Source organism: Rattus norvegicus, chromosome 8, assembly GCF_036323735.1.
Source record: "Rattus norvegicus strain BN/NHsdMcwi chromosome 8, GRCr8, whole genome shotgun sequence".
NCBI classification, from domain to species: domain Eukaryota; kingdom Metazoa; phylum Chordata; class Mammalia; order Rodentia; family Muridae; genus Rattus; species Rattus norvegicus.
Genome location: NC_086026.1, coordinates 39,179,838 through 39,199,989, shown reverse-complemented (window position 1 = coordinate 39,199,989; position 20,152 = coordinate 39,179,838). Strand labels below are relative to the sequence as shown.

The 20,152-nt window shown below is 44.5% G+C and overlaps 1 protein-coding gene across 4 annotated transcripts in view; it reads left to right on the top strand.

Moving 5' to 3' along the window:
- The window catches only part of Fli1 (Fli-1 proto-oncogene, ETS transcription factor), a 119,986-nt gene that overhangs the window by 9,522 nt on the left and 90,312 nt on the right, over window positions 1-20,152 (top strand). The window contains exon 1 of one of the 4 annotated variants that reach the window (XM_063265408.1): window positions 13,361-13,621. The exons of the other annotated variants lie outside the window; for them this stretch is intronic. The gene's annotated coding sequence lies outside the window, so the exon portion shown is untranslated. Of the gene's footprint in view, window positions 1-13,360; window positions 13,622-20,152 lie in introns of those variants that run through there. 4 annotated transcript variants of the gene reach the window in all.

The window sequence follows — 20,152 nt, the reverse complement described above, 5'->3', positions numbered from 1 at the left end:
GATGGGGCTGCCTTGTGGCTCAGTGACAGAGCAGCATGGCCAAGGTGTTGTTAGACTGCCCGTACCACAGAAAGGAACAAGCGCACTGAAAAGATAATTGAGAAAGCTTGGGGACTGTTCCTCAGACTATCAGTGCAATGACACTCACAGGTCCTAAGAAAAAGACTACTCATGGAGAAATGGACAAAGATTCTGGAAGAAGAATCTCAAGTCTATACAGACATAAAGATATTCAGATGAAAAGAGTAGAATTCTTACCGTCATGACCTATGAGGACAGCAAAGATTAGTGTGCTGTGTCAGAAAGGGTGACTGCCTTGTCCTTATCTGTATTCAGATACTGAGGGCAAGATGCTTATTGTAGCATCGTTACAATGGCAAAGATGAAAAATGGTTTTATTTAATCATCAGTAAATTGCCAGATAAATAGTTAAAGAAAAATATATATAAGAGGATGCCATGCTAATGTTTAATGCAATAAAATAATTCTTATAGACACTAATTTAGAAATTTCTCAATGGAATATTACCACATAAAAAAATTCCAAACTGTATAGTCCATTTATGGAGGATATTTAAGCAAGTTTATGTATGATTATTTATGTATAAATAATTTCTAAATGTATATTCATTAAGTGGTTAAAACTAGGTGCCTCTGAATAGGAAAAGTAGACATCTACCTTTCATATCATAAATTCAGGGAACATCTTATCATTAGCACGCATTATTTTCAAAATTTAAAAGAAGCAAAAATTAAAACGGTCTGTTAGAGATTTATTGGAACCATTGCAATCAAATCGTGTGGATCCCAGAGACTTGAAATTCCATTTTGAGAGATGTCTGGCCAAGGAGTCACATGCCATATTTCTAACTCAGGCTCTATCTCAGCTATCGGATCCTCAGCAAGTCACCAGACTTCTGCTGCTTACATGACGTTTCTCTCTTTAATCGTCCCATGTGTAAACTGAATTACAATGACAATATTCTCTTCTAATCCTAAATTCGTTCTCTCGAGGTTGTGTACTCCTGTGTCTGATTTTGGAGTGTGGGTGACTGAACTCTTTGACATTCTTTCTATCTAGTGTGGCTGCTCTACGATCTTGTGCTACTGGGTAACTCTTAAGACCAGCCATCAGCTGAGCTCTTAGGAGGTGATTTGTGAGTTTTGGGAAGCTCAATTCTCTCCACTGGCAACTCATGGTGTAGTGGTGTTGATCCCTGTGTGTTGACACCATCTAAGAATAGGGTCTAACTGTGTACTGGGGTCTTAGACTCTTTTCTAAAAGTCAAGTTGCATTTAAAAACCAAAACACATTTGGCTCCAAGAGCCTTTATCCTGGACTTTTAAAAAATCCTATTTAATTGAAGGAAAATTGAATTTGTCTGGTTTTTATTCATTTACACTTAACTCTTAAGAAAACAATATTTTGAGGACTTATTTGATGTCTAAAAAGAATGTTGAGCCTCTTAATGAGTTTTCTGGAAGGCTTTTTATTTCTTTCTGCTTCTTAAAACAGGAAGTGGGGCAGTGCTATGGGTAAACATGGTCTGCCCCAGAAGGCCCCAATTTGGTGTGAAATAGTATCATGGGCCATGTGTGTGGACCCAGTGGTCCAACTAAGGCTTCTTTTCATCTAGTTCTTACCTAAGACTGGGTACATTATTCACCATCCATCTAAGGGGTATACAAACTTTGATGATCAGAGTTATAAGAAAAAACTTAAAAATCTAGTTATAATCTGATTTTAGGCACTGATGTCTGCCCCTTAAGATACATTTACCTTGGTCCTTATATCAATTCTATGATATATGTCTTGGTTCCATTTTGAAGCAATTGAGTAATTTATTCAAGAAAGGGGGAGGAGCAATTATCCAGGCCCAATCTTCTGGCCTTCAAAATTTATGGAACCTGGTCACTATGAAAAATTTCCAAATTGACCCACATGTCTCCATGTAGGTTGAGACTCAAAGACTAACTCTTCCTTTGTATTTTAGCCTCCTGGTATTGGAACCTGGGCTTTGCACATACTCTAGGCACATGTTTTCCCACCGAGCAATATTAAAAAGAAGAATGTTTGGTTTTTTTTTTTATTTACTATATGTCTTTAGCCAGGATCTTGCGAAGGTGTTTGGGTTAGACCTGAACTCAATCTCTTGCCTGGGCAGGCATAGAATTTGCAGTCCTCCTGCCTACACCACAAGGCTCAGCTCTAACCAGCTTGTGAGAAATACATAGATTTTGCTGTCTCTAGTTGCCATGATTCCTGAGTGCAGCATGGGCTGGACACATTCATTAAATTGTTCATACTCCATTACCAATTATGCACGAAGTCTGTGTATCCAGGAAAAAGTCAGTCCCTAGCTTTGTAGGCAAGTGTACTGACAGGTGGGCAAGTGACTGTGAAATCAACAGGCAATGTTTTACCATAATGAACTACAGAGGTGATTCATAATATGTTCTGTAACTCAAAAGAGACTAAGAGGAGACTTTGACTTGACAATCTGTCCTCTTCGACCTCTCTCATTTTTGCCTTTGTCCACTCTTCCTTTAACTCCTGCTCCTCTTTTCCTTTTTCACTCATATACTCACAAAACTACACATAGACTTGAAATAAGAGAAAGGATTTGGGTAGTTCTGAGAAATGCTAAGAAAGGAGTGCTCTACCACAGGTGAAGGAAACGATCGAGCAAGGCTGACTCCAGGCCCCCGTTTCTCTTGAACAGCATTTCTTGTAATTTCAAGGCAGATTGACTTATAACTGCATCCCAAGCCACTGCACATCAGTTCCTTTTATCAGCCCAAGTGAGACTTCCTGTGGACTGGCCCAGCTTCCTGATATATTTCCCTTTTCCTTTGGTAGAACAAAGAAAACCATAGCTCTAAGGATCTTTGGGAGCAAACATAATTTAGCACTGTAGAATCCACTATTTTAAAGTTTTCATTCTCCATGCATGAGGCTAAATGCTCACCCTGGCATTGCCCCCACGACCCGGAATAGTCTGTTAGCATTTGAGGAGACCCATGTTAGATTCTGAGGGCTCAGTGTCCCACTGGAGGATATCCTCCTTGTAGTTTGGTTTCATTCAAAAAATGGAAAATTAAGGCAACTGTTTGTGTGATTGTTTAGCATGCCTCTCAAAGCAATCAGCACATAGAGTTAACTTAATATGCCCTTCTTCCAAATTCTTACAAAGTAAGGACATTGGACAGAAGAGACAGATTAGGTTTCAAGATCCAGTGCCTTAAGAGAGAAGTGGGCAAGGATACCACTAGCACTGATTAAGAATCCACATGCCCAAAAGGACACATCCCTTAATAAATATGTTTCCCAGATCGAAGGCACAAGGCTTACTCAACTCACAAGGACTTTGAGCCTTCATCCTCTCTTTCTTTGTCATCGTCCACCTAAGGAACTGAAGAGACATGTTCTGTAGGTGCCACTCGAGCAGCTAAGCAATACTATTACTTTTTGTTTGTAATCATCACTGATATGGAATAGGAAAACAATAAACTGGAATCTACTCCTTGGTGGGGTCATCACTAAAAGAGCAATTCATGGTGGTCAGTCCAGTTCTCTAATGTCAACGGCTCTGGGATGAAGTGGTCAAAAGAGGTGTTCTTCAAAGAACAAAACACTACCTGGAATGAGGAGTGTGGGTGAGGGTGTGCATCTGGCTTTCTCCGGTAACCAGCATTGGTGAGGCCAAGTGGAAGTGATAAAGTAATCAATAGGTAGTCTTAGTTTTCTGACACTGTAGTCTGCCACGAGCTCTGCATCCAGGCTTGTTACTCTCAGGTGTTCTGGAAAAAGACCCCAGCATTTCCTCACAAAATTCCCTTTATCCCTGACACGCTATAAAGAAGTAACTGCTCAGACATGACCATTTCTCCCCCTGTACTAGAGTCCACAGATTCCACAATAAAGTGTCACTCAAGTAGGATCTTTAGTACAACACAGGACAACTCTACAGGGCCCAAGGCCTCTGAGCCACCTGCACTTCCTTCACTTTCCAGAAGATAATGAACAGTTGGCCCTTCTGCTTCAGGAAACTGGCATGCAGACCACTTTCCCAGAGTGCTCTAGGGATGGCTCCCGTGGTTTGGGTTCGCTGCTCTGGGTTGCTAAGCTGTTCCTTCTGGTGACTCACAGATCTGTATAGATTTTGTATCCATTCTTTGTGGTAGTAAGGGACTCACCAGGGCATCCCTCTTTGTCTCCCTGCTCTTGCTCCCCAAATGTCTTGTAGATCCACCATCATGGGCAGTGAGGCCCTGCTTGAGTTCACTACAATTAATCTTTTTCTTCCCATCAGTGTGGACTAGGTTTGACCCAGAGTCTTCTCTTCCCAGAGCACCCTCTAAAAAATTTTAAAATCCTATGTGTATTTCATGGGAAATTTCACACGCCTGTTTCTGATTCATTTTCAATTAAAGGCTCAAAATACTGGTTTTGTAAGAGTCCTTTGATGATTCTGATTTTTGTTGGTTCATTCTTTCTTTCCTCCTAAATGTCCATAGAAGTTTATTAAATGTTGCTCCCACATTTGCATGCTTAATTGTTAACAAAATAATTGAAAACAGTGGAGTTTTTTTCTTCTTCTGTGCACAATACAAGAGCATTTATGGACTGTGGAGAGAGAAAACATCTCAAAGATGAACTGGAAAAATAGGGGAAGAGGTGGATTCCCAACAATAAGATCGGTGGGGGCTCAGGGCTCATGTTTTCTGGAAAGCAGAAGGGGACATTGTAAGACACATGAGTGTCTCCTGCTCCATTCAGCTGGAGCCCACAAATACTCATTTGGGTAGACAGCCTCAACTGAGAGGGAACAGGTAGACTGGCTGTTTTAAGATATTAACAGTGTTTTTATTTCCTTCTGGTCAGAGGAAGTTAGAAGTCTATTATCACCATAAGCCTCAGTCTCTGCCTCCTTGTTGGCCGTTAGAAGCTTTGATGGCAATCCTGTCTAGATATACCTCTGTACCAACTCATTAGCTCTCAGAGAAGTTCCCATAATCCATGCACTCTCCTTCTAAAGAACTAAAGTGAACCCCAGGTTGGGTCATCCAAGTTCTGTGCCTGGTCTTGCTTAGGCCAGCTGGGTGGCATTGGACATCCTATTCAGTCTTTCTTAACCTCATCTTTTCTATTCACACAAAAGAATTGAGACTAGCAGTATACACTTCTTACCCCGTAGATTTGGTAACAGTCTGGAGTACTGAGATGCTTGGGCTTCTTGAACAAAAGCATTAATTAATAACTACAGTTGGAATAACAGCTGGACCATGGATTTGGGGGATAACCCAGGCACCATTTCAGATTCAGAACCCCAGTTGAACTCTTCAAAGAGAGAACCTGCCCATCTCTCTTTACTGTGAGGAACTCACTACTAATATTCTGTCAGTTAAAGTGTGAAAATGTAATTTCATGTGCACACAGTGCAATGTGGAGTACTTCTTGCCTAAGAAAGGTGATGAAAATTCTTTGTGAAGTTGGTAGAGTTTTACTAGACACCATGGTGGTGGCAAAATGACTCTGTGAAAGTTTGAAGTTGGAGGCTGGGAGACAAAGTGCTTGCCATCCAAGTGGGAGGGCCTGAACTCAGAGCCTCAGATTCCATGTAAAGTTGAATGCAGGAGAACCTCAATAACTTCCACACTCCTATAGTGAAGGGGAAGACTGAGACACGAATGTCCCTGGAAGCTTGAGGGCCAGTTAGCCTGTCATACACAGGAGCAAACAAGAGGACACCTTGTCTAAAACAGGGTCCTGAACTCATCTACACACAGAGAAACACACATACACACACACACACACACACACACACACACACACACACAGAGAGAGAGAGAGAGAGAGAGAGAGAGATTTGTAAGTTTCAAACATATCTAATTCGTTTCCATTCATTTTGAGTTGTGTGATCATAAAATGGATACTAACTGTTCTTTCCTAACTGCAAACTAAGAGTTATTATGATAATAATAATAATTTGCCTTATTAAGTACCAGACACTAAAGAAGCATATTTCCATACAGAAAAGTGCTTTGTAATTGGGTACTGGGTATTGTAGTATACACCAGTAATCCCAGCACTGGGGAAACTGAAGCAGGAGAACTTGGTTCCAGACCAGGATGAGCTACATGGCAAGATCTATATATTAGATAGATAGATAGATAGATAGATAGATAGATAGATAGATAGTAATGGGCCATGTAAATTATTACTATTTTAATTTCTTCTCCTCCTGGCCAGTGCTTAAATGTAATGGATAACAAAGTGCTTTTTCCCTCTGGCACTAAGATTTCCAAAAATGGTTGAAGTTGGTTACATTGGCCAATTAGCCAATTATTTGTATCTTTTTGCAGGCCCAGACTTCATTTGTAGCAACGCACCCCACAGATCAAATGTCCCATACTCCTCTCTTCCTTCCCTTGTATCCGGCTATTGTTTTGCTTGTGAAACTCCCAACCCAATCAATGGGATTTTACGTAAAAAGCATAAAGAGATGGCAGGATGTGACTGTGGACTCAGGAATTCCAGGCTTGCGCTGTTGATAAAGAGCCTTATGTCAAACAAACAAAAGAGTGAAGACCATCAGAGAAATGTTCCATCCAACCTGTACCACTTGGATCCATTGTTTTCAGGTTAATGTCTGCCTTTATAGAGCTGGTGTATCCTTGCTATAAACCCCGTGACCTTTCCACAGCATTCCCTTCTGAATAGCTTTGAAATTACCATTTAACTGGCCAGATTTCTGGGTGCTTCACCTCAATCACCAGGGGCATCACTTCTGCTGTCTCTTCATGGCCTCCCCAACCCTATTTTTTTTTTATCTTTTTTCATGTCTTGGGCAATATGTTGGTCAATTTACAGGGAATGTAATATGACAGCCCATCTGTTCCGGATTTTGCCTTTCTCTTCTGGAGAGATGAATGTCTGCAGCACAGTTGACTCCCTTGGTCCCATGCAGGGCTATCATAGTCCATCTTCAACTCTGATTCTATCACTAAGCATAGGGAGTGAAGGAAGCACCCAGCACAAGGAACAGTCCACCTTGAAGATGGCTGTCTGGTAGGGTTAATGTCAAGAAAATAGTGGCCCTCATCGAATGAGCCCAGAGAGAGCTTTCTTTACTCTCACTGCCTTCTTGGTACTTTAAGAAGGTTGTATCTCTGCCCTGGGGTTGCACTAAGCCACTAAATATGCTGATGTGATAGAAGTGACGTGAGCTGGGAGGACATTTGCCCCATCCTACCTGGACTGGATCAATGGAATGAAGACACAGAAAATGGAGCGAGCTGTTTCCGGTTGAAGTGCTGTGTGTATTTAGGATGGAGATGTAAAACCTCCTTGAGTCCTTTTTCTAGGTAGATTGGACTACATGCTTTGGTTTTATTCCTGACCAACTGAAATGAGATTTCAAAATTCATGGAGCTAGATCTTGAGTTGTCCACACACCATGTCCTGTAATTGTTAGAGACTACTACTCTAGAAAGATCAGGCCTGCTGTATCTTTCTCTAAGAAAACAAAATGAAGCTGTTCTCCAAATCTAGGTGAGCATTCTGCATTTCTCCCAAAGCCTGAGAGCAAATGTAAAGATATTAGTGAACAACACCCCCCCACACACACACACACTTCAACTTGTAAAAGCTACTTTACAAAATGGAAGCAGAGGGCAGCCTTTCAGAATCCATCCATTTGTTGACATCAACTGTTTTTGGAAGGCTTGCTTATGGACACTTTCTGGGCAAACACAATAACTTAAATCTTTACCATGGCCCCTGTTGTGTGCAGACATTTGGAAATACTCAAATAACTAATACATATTGCTTTCTGGGTTTTTTCCAGGTAGCTCTATATTCCTGGGTTCTATTTAGGCAAAGAGAGTGTTATTTGTTAGTGCTGTGTGGTAATGATCCAACACTTGACAAAGCGGACTGGTAAGGGCAAAGAATTCAGAGCGTTCTTGTCACTGGAAATGTGTGGTGATGCCTCCTTACTTCGCAGTGGACTAGAAAACCAAGAACATAGCCAGAAATAGGATGTTAGCTTTTGAAGACCTGGCCCTAGTGAGCTACATCCTTGACCTATGGCCTACCTCCTAAAGTTTTCATATCTTCTGTAGATATTACCATCAGATGGGGACATACGCATTCAAAACACACATTCATGGGGGGGTGTATTTAGTAGTTAACTGGAAACAGGGGGCAATACTACTTTTGGGGCTACAGAAAGGTCAAACACATCTCTTTTAAGTTATTCTTGGTTAAGAATTTTTCCTAGAGATATGGCTGGTGCGTTCACCCTTTATGGGAGTGAGGTGGATTGAGATGAAGTTTCACTGTGTAGTCTTGGATGGACTGGAACTTGCCCCATAGACCAGGCTGACCTCAAACTCAGAGATCTACCTACCTCCTGAGCTCTCGGATCAAAGGCATGAGCTATACATTTTCAAAAAAAGAAGAGACTTAAGGAACTTTATGAATTCTTCTAAGCCTTCTTGTCTCTATGTCAGAGGTCAAGGTTATGGAAGATTAAGACAATTATCTTTATCATAGTTGTCCAAGTGAATCTTGTGCTAAAAAAGACAATGTCCTGTCTTCACTGTCCAATATGATGGCCACAGCCAAGCTGCTGAGATGTGAGATGTTCCCAATGCAAAGGAGGAATATTTTTTGAGACAGAAGTAGCTTTTTTGCCACAGAGCCTAAGATAGCCTTGAAGTGTTGGTTATGTCTTGCCTCAGTCTGTCCAGTGGTAAAATTGCAGATGTATACCACCAACTCAACTTGAGGAAGCACCTTTTAATCCAACTATTCTAATTTTAAATAATACCAATAAGGTTATGGTCAGAGCCATCACTTTCAAGTCTCGACTGAGATGGAAGGATGAACTCAAATGCTTTCTCTTCACAAGTCAGTGATGGGTTAGTTGTGTGCTTGGAGACTAGTGCTTCCGTCCATTCTTTCATTGTCAGTGTATTTTTCTTTGAGACAAAGTCTCCTGTAGCCCACACAGGCTCCAATCATACTATGTGAAGATGCTATCCTTGAAGACCTTGCTCTTTTACCACCATCTCCTATTACAGTCATGAACCACCATGCCCAACTACCTCCATTACTCTATGGAGAATTCCAAAGTAAGGTAAAATGTTCAGTGTTTCCAGGTTGCCATGCTGGCCTGGGGTTGGAGCGTTAGATTAGCACATCAACGTCCAGGTTCAACAACCAAATCTGTGCTGACCACACAGAAAGAATAGAATACTTGTTTTTCCCCTTCTATACTAATGGAGGCAATAAAATTTTTACAAAAGGATATTTACAGATCATGATTGAATGAGTACTAGATTTGTCGAGGAACAATATGGGCCTTTGATATACATACCCTCTTGTTAGGAAAATAAAGTTGACCAAAGAGTAGCCCTTCTACAACATGGTGACTTTGGTTTCCTCTTTGGAAAATACTGGCACCAACCCAGATTCTTCTGAAGATTGTTTTCGGCTCTAATGCTTTCTGCTCTCTGCCACCATGAAAATATGATTTCCTATTGCGTAGGGCTCCATACTCTTAACAGATGGTTTGTTTCTCTAGTTCCCAGATCTCTGCAACTCTTTGAAAGATGATTTCTCCTCAGCTATAAACATGAACAAAGCAACTGAATTTGGCAAGTAACTAGCTGGAGGGTCCAGGAAAGCCAGTTTCCCTCTGGAGCATGTTTTCTTAACTTGTATTGTTTTGTGATACCTCAGTTCCAAAGACGTATATTAGAATCTCAAAACATAGAGCAACTTGTCTATTGCCTTCATGCCCTGTCCTTCGGATAACAACATTTGACATGCCGTACCTACCATAGCTATGGGATTGTCATTGGAATAAGCATTAAATCCTTCTTCTGAGAACATCTGACCTCATTAGTAAATTCACTCTCACAATGAGACATATAGTGGGTTTTCTGCTGTATATCTTTGGGTACACATCATGGTGGAGGTCAAGTCTGTGTACACCACTGAGTCTCTAACATGGACTTGTGAGGTGGGTTATCTGAAATTAAGATGGATAGCCTCTTCCAAGAAAATGAGGTCAAGTTCACCTGAAGTCTAAACTCTACCTAACAGGTTTTTTAGGGTGGTGGACTATTGTGGTTCTGATTCATACAACAACAAGCCTCCTGGAAAAAGAAAATGCACCTCTACCCACAGGCCACAGTGAGTGCCCAGTGTCCAACGGTCTCATCCTGGTTAATTGTAGTATGATGGTTCTGTAGCTGTGAATCTTTACAACTTCTCCCGCCTTGAAATACCTTCCCTCTGTTCTTTTCGGATAGCATGCTGCATGAGGTGAAGGGGCCGCCTAGCTTTCAGGATCCCAGTGTTTTGTCTTTCGTGTGTTGGTTGGTTGGATTTTGCAAGGCTTGCTCTGAGCTCAGAGGGCTGAGACTTTGCCAGTTTTTCTCTGTGCGGTCCGCACGTGGCATATCTTCGTGGATGGACTGAACAGTCTCCATGCATCAGGGACCAAGGTAGAGGAGTCAAAAAGATAACTGTGACTCCTGCTTTGGCAGAAGTTGGGCTGAAGCTGAGCAAGCAGGTATTCAGTCCAAAGAGTTCTGTGTGAAAAGGGAAGTGTGGAGTGCCTCTGAGAGTCTGCCACGGGGACCTAACCTAGTCTCAGAGGTCAAAGGCTTCCCTAAGGAAGTAACATTCAGGCTGAACCCAGAGTGATAAGTGAGAGAATGCATGAAAGAGAACAGACTCTTGATAAGTCTCTGCTAGTGAGTGGATGGCTGAAATGTCTCCTTCACTCTATGGTAAGTCACTCCGGGGCCTTGCTAAATTAGTGTCAGAAGCTTAGTCATTCTAACCATGGCCCTTCCAGGCACGATCTGTGTGGCTGCAAAGTCATCCTCCCTGCCACTTTCTTATTCGATAAAGGCAAGTAAAACGTAGTAAGGAATGGCATGGAAAGACAATTGTCTTTGGAGGCATTATCCGGCTGGCATTTACTGAGGACATCGAGTTAATGCTTAGACCGTCAGTTCAGACCCCTCTGACATGCAGGAAGTATATCTAGATACGTCAAGGGTAGGACGATTCCTGAGAGCTGACGTCTTTCTGCCTTGGAAGATGCCAGCCTTGTTTCAGCTTGCTATAACCTCCCACTGGAAAAAGGCCTTTCCTGGACAGCCAGAGGCCTAGACCTTCACTCGAAGGCTTTGATATGAACCACGTTCTGATGGGGCCTGGGTCTCCCTTGCCTTAGGTTTCCTCAACTGCAGATCAGGAAGATTCTACCAATGATATTTTTACCTCAAAGTGATGTCGTAATGAAGATGGCAGAAAAAGCATTTTGCAAGATCAAAAAAAAAAAAAAAAAAACCTTCTTAGCAAGCATGTAGCGAGCTATCTCTGTGTCTGCTAGAATCTCAGAGGAAACTCTCTGATCTAAGACTCTAAAGAGGCACAGGCACAGGACTGACGTTGGCTTTTTCTTTCTGGAATTTCTGTGCCCTTTACCTCGGTATTACTTTAAATGACATTGGTAGAAAGACTTGGCAATGCTGCTGCTGATGGCACTGATGTTGGTATGGTGCTGATGTTGGTATGGTGCTGATGTTGTGTGGATCATGCTGATGTTGTTTTGGGTGGTGCTGATGTTGGTATGGTGCTGATGTTGTGTGGATCGTGCTGATGTTGTTTTGGGTGGTGCTGATGTTGGTATGGTGCTGATGTTGTGTGGATCATGCTGATGTTGTTTTGGGTGGTGCTGATGTTGGTATGGTGCTGAGCACACAGGAGCCGTATAGCCCTGTCTTCTCATCGAGGCTGCCTGGATTCCTTTATGATGCCCACTTTCCCAGTGAGAGGAGCTGAGGTTTAAAAAAAAAAAAACTCAAGAAATGGACCCAAGAGTGAGTTAGGCTCTGTCTGGCCCCAAAGTCTTGGCTCACGACATGTGTGAAACAGTTTGAACTTCTCAGAACAAGAGCTTGGAGTTGCTCCGTGATGAAACACACACCATTAATTTTTCCTGCCTTGGAATACATGAGTGTTAACATTCACGGGAGTTTACTTTTGCAATCCCCACGGCCTTCTGCCATTTCCACATCCCGTCACCCCCTTTCCTGATAGCATTGCTCTCGTGGTGTTTAAATCGGGGAGACGGGTGTGCTATATTCATACCTGTCCACATAGAAAGGACTGGAGCCGAGTCGTGCCATTTGCTGAAAAGCTGCTATGGAAGCTTTGTGAGTGTGCCAGGGCGCTGGCTATGTCTTATCAACGGTATTTTACGAGATTGTGGGGGTCTTTTCACCTCCCCTCTGCCAGTCCCACCTCACTCTGCTGTGTGATCTAGTGAGAAAAATAGCATCTCTACCTCCTTGCTGTGGAAACAATGGTCTTGGCTGGTGCCGCTTCCTTCAGATCCCCACTAGGGAATCTGAGAGATGACCTGATTGAATTCCACCCGTAAAGGTCATGCTTTGAATCCAGGGCAGGAGGGAAAAGTGAAGAAAACATTTTTTGCGCTGATATCCCATGTGCCCTGAGCACGCTGGGACCTCCCCTCGCTGCACTGTGGTCTGCTGATAAGGATAACGTGGATGGCAAGTGGCACACTTCCAGGACAAAGGAAATTCTCTGCTTTATTGTTTAAAAGAGTCCACTGTCCACACAGGACAGCAGGGTTGGGGAATAAGCCGTGGATGAGAGAAAAGGCAAGGTTGGTTGGGGGTAGATTGGGACAGGAAAGGACCACCAGGCTGCTGGGAGTGCCATCTGGGGAGCATTTGCATGGTTGGGAGGTAGAAAGAGGTCACTGTAGTTGATGGTGTACAGAAGGCTTGAGAGTCCGCCTTTTAGAAGTTGAGGCTCCTACTTGATAGAATAGAAAACGTGGGCTTTTTAGGAGCCATGGCGAAAGCGCCAGGAGATTTAGAGGAGTTGATCTGGTTTTAACTTTAAATTCAGGACCTTTTCTTGCCCCGCCCCCCCTCCAAGCCAAAATGTCAGAAAGGGCCTGGTTTCCCTTTATGGAGTGCAAAATAAACAGATCTTCAACAGCGGGAGAGGGGCCCACCTCCCCAGTCCGTCATGCCAGAGCTGGGGGTGGGGGGACCGCAGGGAGCAGCAGTTATTCTTCTGTCTGGTTAGGATTTGGCACTGACTTTCATTTTCTCCAACCTCTGTTTTCTAGAAGCCCGCCTGTGCAGAAGCATAGGAGTAAGGGAGAAGCTGGTCTTGGGCTTTCTTGCCAGACTTCAAAGGTTGTGGAGTTTTCAGTCTTGAGAGTTCGGGGAGGCAATTCCAAGACTAAAAACTGTAGGGTGGGGGGGGGGTTGAACCCACCATCTGGGCAGGATGGCAAACTCTGTCCTCCCAGCCCTGCTAGCCCAGCCCAGGAGAACGTCCAGCCCTGGGCATCTCTGGGTCAGCTGCGGTTAGCGTGGCCACAGGGCCTTGCATTCCTTCTGGTCTTAGCTGGGTTTGGGGTGGGTGTGACCATGGGTTTACTCTGGAGAAAACGGAGACAAAGCGTCTAAATTGGGCAGGATCTTGAATCTAATGACTTGTTTACCATCGCCTGTGCTTTTTCCAGGGCAGGGAGGAGAAAGAGGACAGGGTGAGTGCTCTCTGTGGGCATGGGTTCACTGTGGGCTTGGGCACACTGTTGTTTTTCATTCTGAAGGGGTAGGACAGATAGCTCCAGTGGGGTAGCGAGGCACCATCCTAGCGGCCATCCGCCAAGCAAAGAGGTGCACTGTGTAATTTTCCAAGGTGGGAGGAAGCAGTGGTAGGGCTTCTGCCTTTGCCCAGAGTTTGGCTTCCGGGAAACAAACAGCTCCTCAAAGAAGGCCCAGTTCTACCACATGAAAGGCCCTGTTTCCTCCCACTTCAACTTCAAGCCACCCAAGAGATTACCCTCTTCACCCCTTCTCCAAGTGGACCCCAAATGCAAGGACTGGAAGGACAGGAATGAACACCTGTGATACGGCTAAGGGGCGGATCCCCAGACCTGGGCATGGCTAACAGAAGGGTCCAGAAGAATTTTCTGATAAGAAAACAAATCAACAGTGCCCCCTCCCTATTTTTATTTCCCATTTGCTAAATAAAAACCAGCCCCACCCCCGCAGAAAGTGTATACCTCACAGTTCAAGAACTTGCTTTTCCTAATTCTGGAAGTTCTCTTGTAGCTCAGGTACGAAACGTCTCAGACACTTAGATTAGAACCACTAGTGTTTACCCCCAAGGGAAGAGTGAGTCTGAAGACAGCCAGCAATGGGCTGTGCTGGGCAGCTGAGGAAGATCCCTTTCGCTTCTGTTGCCTGCCTGTGAGAGGCTTGTTACAATGTTTGCTTTCTGATGATGAAACTGAGGGTTGGAAAGGTTAAATGGTTGACTCGAGGCCATTCGGCTGCCACATGTGGCAAGTTTCATCCCCTTTTGCCCTCCTTCTAAACGGGTTAACAAAGAGAGGCAGAAGTAACCTAGTGGAGCTTCATCTCTTCAAGCTGACAAGAGGCTGCCTGAGTGTAAGGTCTGATGCCTCTCCTGAGTGGTTTCAACTGGGTGTGGCTGGTTAGAAATTGAGCTTCAAAAAAAGATGATGTCTAGCTCACGAGGAGCCCAGCTGCACCTGCTTGTTGTCCAAAAGCCCTCCAGATGTTCTTATGGAGATGTCTAAATGGGGGCCTCGGATTCCAGAGCAGTGTACAGGGGAGTCTTGGGACCATCCTGCATGTTCTCTCAGAGCAGAGACCCCAGAAAACTCTATTTTCAAAGGACAAAGATTCAGTTAAACATAGGACCGGCCGCTCAGAAATACATAAATCTACAACAGCTAACATGTACTTTGAAAGTTCTCTCATGTCTGTGGATGACCCTGCATGTTGAGAACCTGTGACCGGACCACCTGATGGGATGGATTTGCATTGCTATTCTAGCTCCTACCTTGCTTAGGCCAGAGGATTGTATAGCCCAAGCAAATCCTTCAATTTCCACAGTTCCTCAAGCTGTGGACATGTAGTTGCAGAAATTACTCTCTAGACTGTTCTGAGGTGCCCACAAAAGCTGGCACCCCCAGCCCGCTAAAATACCATGTCCTTCCCTTTCATTCTGTGGCCAGAATGTGCCCAGTGGGAGGACCAGGTCTGTGGGGGTGGGGCGAAGGTGGGGGGGGGCATGGGGGGGCTGCAAGATTCCCACTCATTTCCTGCACCTGGAGGCAAGAACAGAGGTTATTCTTCTGACAACCTATTGTTAATGCTTTTGTTTGTTTTGTTTTGCCCTTCTGAAAAGAAACTTCCATATTTCAATTGTTCTTTTCACTTGCCAGCGAGGCTCACTACCTTACAACTGGCCACTAGCAGGGTAGATGTCTCTTACTTATTTATTTATCCGGGTACCCAGCACCCCAACAGTGAGACTCATGGAGAGCAGAGCAGCTGAAGGCCTGTCGGTCGACTCAGTGGAAAATCCAGAAGCACAGATGTGGATCCAAATTGGGCTGAAAAACCTCCTGAGATCAGGCTTTCTTGAACTTCCTGCTTTTAGCTTAACCAGTGTGTTCGACATAAACGAACTTTCGGTATTTTGAAACTTCCGTTTCTGATCTCAGAACCTGGAAGTAGAGCGCTGTTGTGAACATTTCCACAAATTTTGTCATGGGTATTCTGGAGACCATGTTGTACCCAGTAATTATGGAGTTTTAGAATTCACTACTACCACAGCAGCCTGCCTGCTTTGCAGGCAGGATGGAGAATAGCATTTTGCTTCAAAATAGGCTGGGCTTGGAGACCTTTGGGGAATGTTGAGATGCTAATCCTGTCATTTCTAGCATGTAACTTAATAGCTCAGAACCTTCGTTCTCCATCAGTCAAGTGGGGAAAATATAGTGGCTCCTGGCTTTATGCAGCCCCAGGTATTGTGTGTACTTTGTTTTCGTGTGTGTATGTGTGTGTGTGTGTGTGTGTGTGTGTGTGTGTATTTAAATATGCACACACAGGTCTATATATAGTAAATATATAGACATATATTAAATATTTCTTATCTTATTTATAGCTTGAATATGTTCCCTTAGGAATCTCTAGTTGCCAGTGTCTGATACTGTAGCATTTAGAAGCTGCGGAAATCTAACCAATGGGGTGGCTTCCTTCTGCGCTGAGAGCTCAAGGGTGGGGGAGATAGGGGTAGTGTCTTGCTACAAGTGAGTCTTTGAAAGGGGAACCGCATGTCATTTCTAGCTCTGTCCCTTGTTCCTGGGGAATAATACCAGGCAGACAGGAGAGTTGGGAAGCCAGGTGCCGGAGCGGAGTGCCCAACAGTCACCAACTGAAGTGAGCTGAGGCTGGGAGGAGCACGGAGGAGGGGCAGAGTCAGAGGCAGGCTAGATGCTGATCCAGGCTGCTGAAAACACTCACTCTGGATATGCCTGGCCCAGAGTGCCTTGGCTGCCTTGGCTTCCTTAAAAGCACGCAAACAAGCTCATGAATTGTGGGATTGTTTTTTTTTTTAATTTTTAAGAACTTTTAGAAACATCCACTTGCAAACTACGATCTCATTGATTCTATAAAATTTTGTATATAATTTCTAAAATAAATGAAAGTGTAATGATAGAAATATGGAAAAAAATAAAACCACAAAAAAACCCATGTTCTTAGAACCCAGTTAGCAAGCTAATAATATTTGATGTGTTTCCCCACAATCTCCTTATTGCAAATACGTGAGCGTACATGTCTAATTTTAATATATTCAGAACCGATTACTTTGAAGTCTCTTTTTTTCTTATTACTAAATTACAGATTCCCCCCCCCCGATATCACTGAATAATATCCCATGTCTGATAGCTGTGCACTTAAACTATTAAGCGAGTAAAAGCACTGAGGGTTTATGTGTTTTTCTTTTGTAGTACCTGGGGAACCTGGGCTTTTTGCACACTAGGCAAGCATTGCATCCTTGTGGGCTTTTGAGTGGTATGTGTTGTCTTAGCTACTCTGGCTTCTGGACTTGGGATGGTATTTTGCGACTGAGCTAGACGTTTTTGGTATTAATATTCGGTGTAGGCTTTAAAAACCAGTCACGTGAACTGCAGAAGAGGTGATGTTGTAGAAGTCACTAAGTCCCCATTGAGTCATAAAACCAGAAACCCTGGGAGAGGCAGACTGGGCCTTCGCTGGCCTCCTTATGCTTTTTAATGCAGTACAGATGGAAACCCGGCTGAAAGGAGATTGCTGGCCAGCCCGCTGGACCAGATCTGATAGCATAGCGACACAGACAGCATCTCTGCATTGCCTGCTACCCCGAGGCCTCTCTGTACAGGCTGCTTGATTAACACATGCAACTCCTAACTCCAGAAAACTTGATCTTCCCTTGTCCTTGTCACGCCCACACTCCCTGCACAGTGACCCCTGCAAAGCTCTCATCTCAGGGCAGCTGTCTGCCACTCTCCTGCCCCCTCCCAGGAACACAGTCAGCAGGCTCCCTGTCAGAAAGAGGCCAGGCCTCTCCGCCTTCTCTGTGTGTGGCAGGTCTTGGAAGGTAGCTTTCTGAGGGCTCTTTGTCTGGTGAGGCAGCCAGCAAGGCCTCTGTGTAGCAGAAGCCCCCTCACGTTCCCTTCCCCTCCCCCCTCCACCAGGGAAGGGGACCCTGAAATCTCTTCCAGCCTCACCTAACCAGCAGGCTATGACTGGAGAGAGGCTGGAACTCCCGTGGCCCCTGCAGAATCTGGATTCCTGGGAAACCTGTGCTGTGTGTGGAATTCACTGTGAGCGCCTTAAGACTGACAGTGTTGCTTGCTACCCTGCAAGGAGGCCAGCGTCACTTGGCCATGAAAGCTTCCGTTCACGCTGTCCTCTCTACCGTGGGCTCTTCATTAGGTATCCATCCATCCGGCTGATTCATAAGTAAGGCTTCCTAGTCTTTGCGGTACTAGGGTTTGAGGATGGCATGGAGGGTAAGGTAGACACACGGTTTACAGTTTCTGCTCTGACAGGAGACAAAAAGAATAAAAAGAAAAGCATCTCAGAAATGGAAGACTCTGCAGCAGGGATCATAGAGGAAATGCCTGCCGAGTTATCAAAGAAGCCTGACGCCCTTTGCTTGATGACTCAGATTACTACCAGCCTCCTTGAAGGTTCAGGTCGGTCGTTCAGCTGCCCAGCTATAGTGAGAGCAGCTCTATAGAATAGGAGCAGTTATGGGCGGCAGAGCACGCCTGGCCCCAGCCCTCGCCCCTCTAGACTCTGTGGTCAGGGAGTTCCTAAAGGAACTCAAACCCTTTGGGGCTGGGATCCGTTTACTCTCAGCACACTGGGATTTCCTGTTTCTAAGAAAATGGGGTTAGATGCTCAACTGCATTAACAAAACACGTTGATGGGAATTTATCTGAAACTTGCTGGCTCCTGGCTCTTTGGAAGCTTGGGTTCAAGAAGAAGGGCATTTAGGCTACTTTCTTTTCAAAGAATATTCTCTCTCTCTCCCTCCCTCTCTCTCTCTCTCTCTCTTCACACACACACACACACACACACACACACACACACACACACATGCATATGTGAGTGTGTGCATGTGCACATGTGTCATGTGTGTATGAGTGCCTGCAGAAGCCGGAAGAGGGTGACAGAACCTCTGAAGCTGGAGTTACAAACAGTTGAAAGCCACTTGATGTGGGTGCTGGAATCGAACTCGGTTCCTCTGGAAGATATCCGCATGCTCTTAACTGGTGAGCCTTCTCTCTTGCTCCCATCCGAGTGACTTTCTAAACTTTAAACCCGTTGGTTTGAGCCAGTTATTACCAATCGAAGGGCCCATTGTCTTTGCTTTCCTGCCTTAGGAATGGGCCCGCAAAGTGACCAAAGCCCCACTGAGGAGGTTCAGAGTGGGTGTTTCCCTAATCCTTCTGCTTTCACTTCAGGTAAGCCAAGTAGAACAAGGTCCCCTGAAAGACCCATTGCCCAGAGTCTATCACCAACTCCTATCTGCCCAAAACCTCACCGTACTTCCTTCCTTTGACCATCCAGGAAACTCAAATTACCCCTGACAAGACTATGATATCTGACAAAACATGAAATATTTGATCTTTGCTTAGGAAGGCTCTGTAGGAAATGTTGACATGGTATGAAAGAGAGAAGAATGGGTAGAGAAAGATTCTGACCTGGACCAACAAGCACTCCTCTGAGACATCAGAACCAGAAAGGGGCTGGGGACAGGAGGAAGATGCTCAGGTGGGAAGCAGGGCAGTGTGGTGACCTCACACCAAAGATTCCTCGAACCCAGGGCAAGCTTTCTACAGACACAGCACCAGCAAAATCCGAGGGGAGACGTCTGGGTAGGTTCCAGGGAATGCAGCTCTGCCTCCCTAAAAGAAGATGGCTATTATTTTTTTTTTAAGCAGGTTTTTAGACAAAAGATTTGCATGGCTTCCACAGGGAAGTGTAACTCTGTGGTCAGAAAATGTGTAAATTACCAGAGGTTTACTTCATAACAAGAATTGTAGGAGTCAAGGAAACATCGTAGCTGTTAATTGCGCTTGTTGCTCTTCCAGAGGACCTCATTTCCGTTCATAGCGCCTTCCTGGTGGCTTGTATCCGCCTGCAACTCCAGTTCCAGGGAATCTAACACCCTCTTCTGACCTCCAGAGCCACCGAGCACACATGTGACATGCACGTGTACATGCAAGTGAACTACTCATACCCACAAAGCTAAGTAAACAAATCTTTCAAACATTTCTTTAAAAGGACTGTGATCTTGGATGGTGTGTTGCTATCACCAAGAGCTACGTGTCAGCTGAGGTGACAGGTCTCTCAGAGAAGCGCACAGCTGGAGCATGAGGGGATGAATGCCCTCACACAGGCAGGCCATGCTGTAGGAATGTCTCACAAAATGACTGACTTTGTAGTCTACTTTCACACCAATCACTGGTGACCAGGGAGAGGGGAGCTCTCTAAAGAATCAGGAGACCTATGCACGTCTTAGTTCAGGTTGCTACAGCAAAGTGTCATAGACTGGGTGGCTTTATAAACAGCAGGCACCATTTCTCATAGTTATAGAGTCTGGGAATCTACATTTGGGGTGGCAGCAACACCAGGTTCTGGTGACCCCCACCCTCCTCCTGGTTAAAGACTTCTGGTTCCCCCTGTGTTTTCCTGCATGCTTC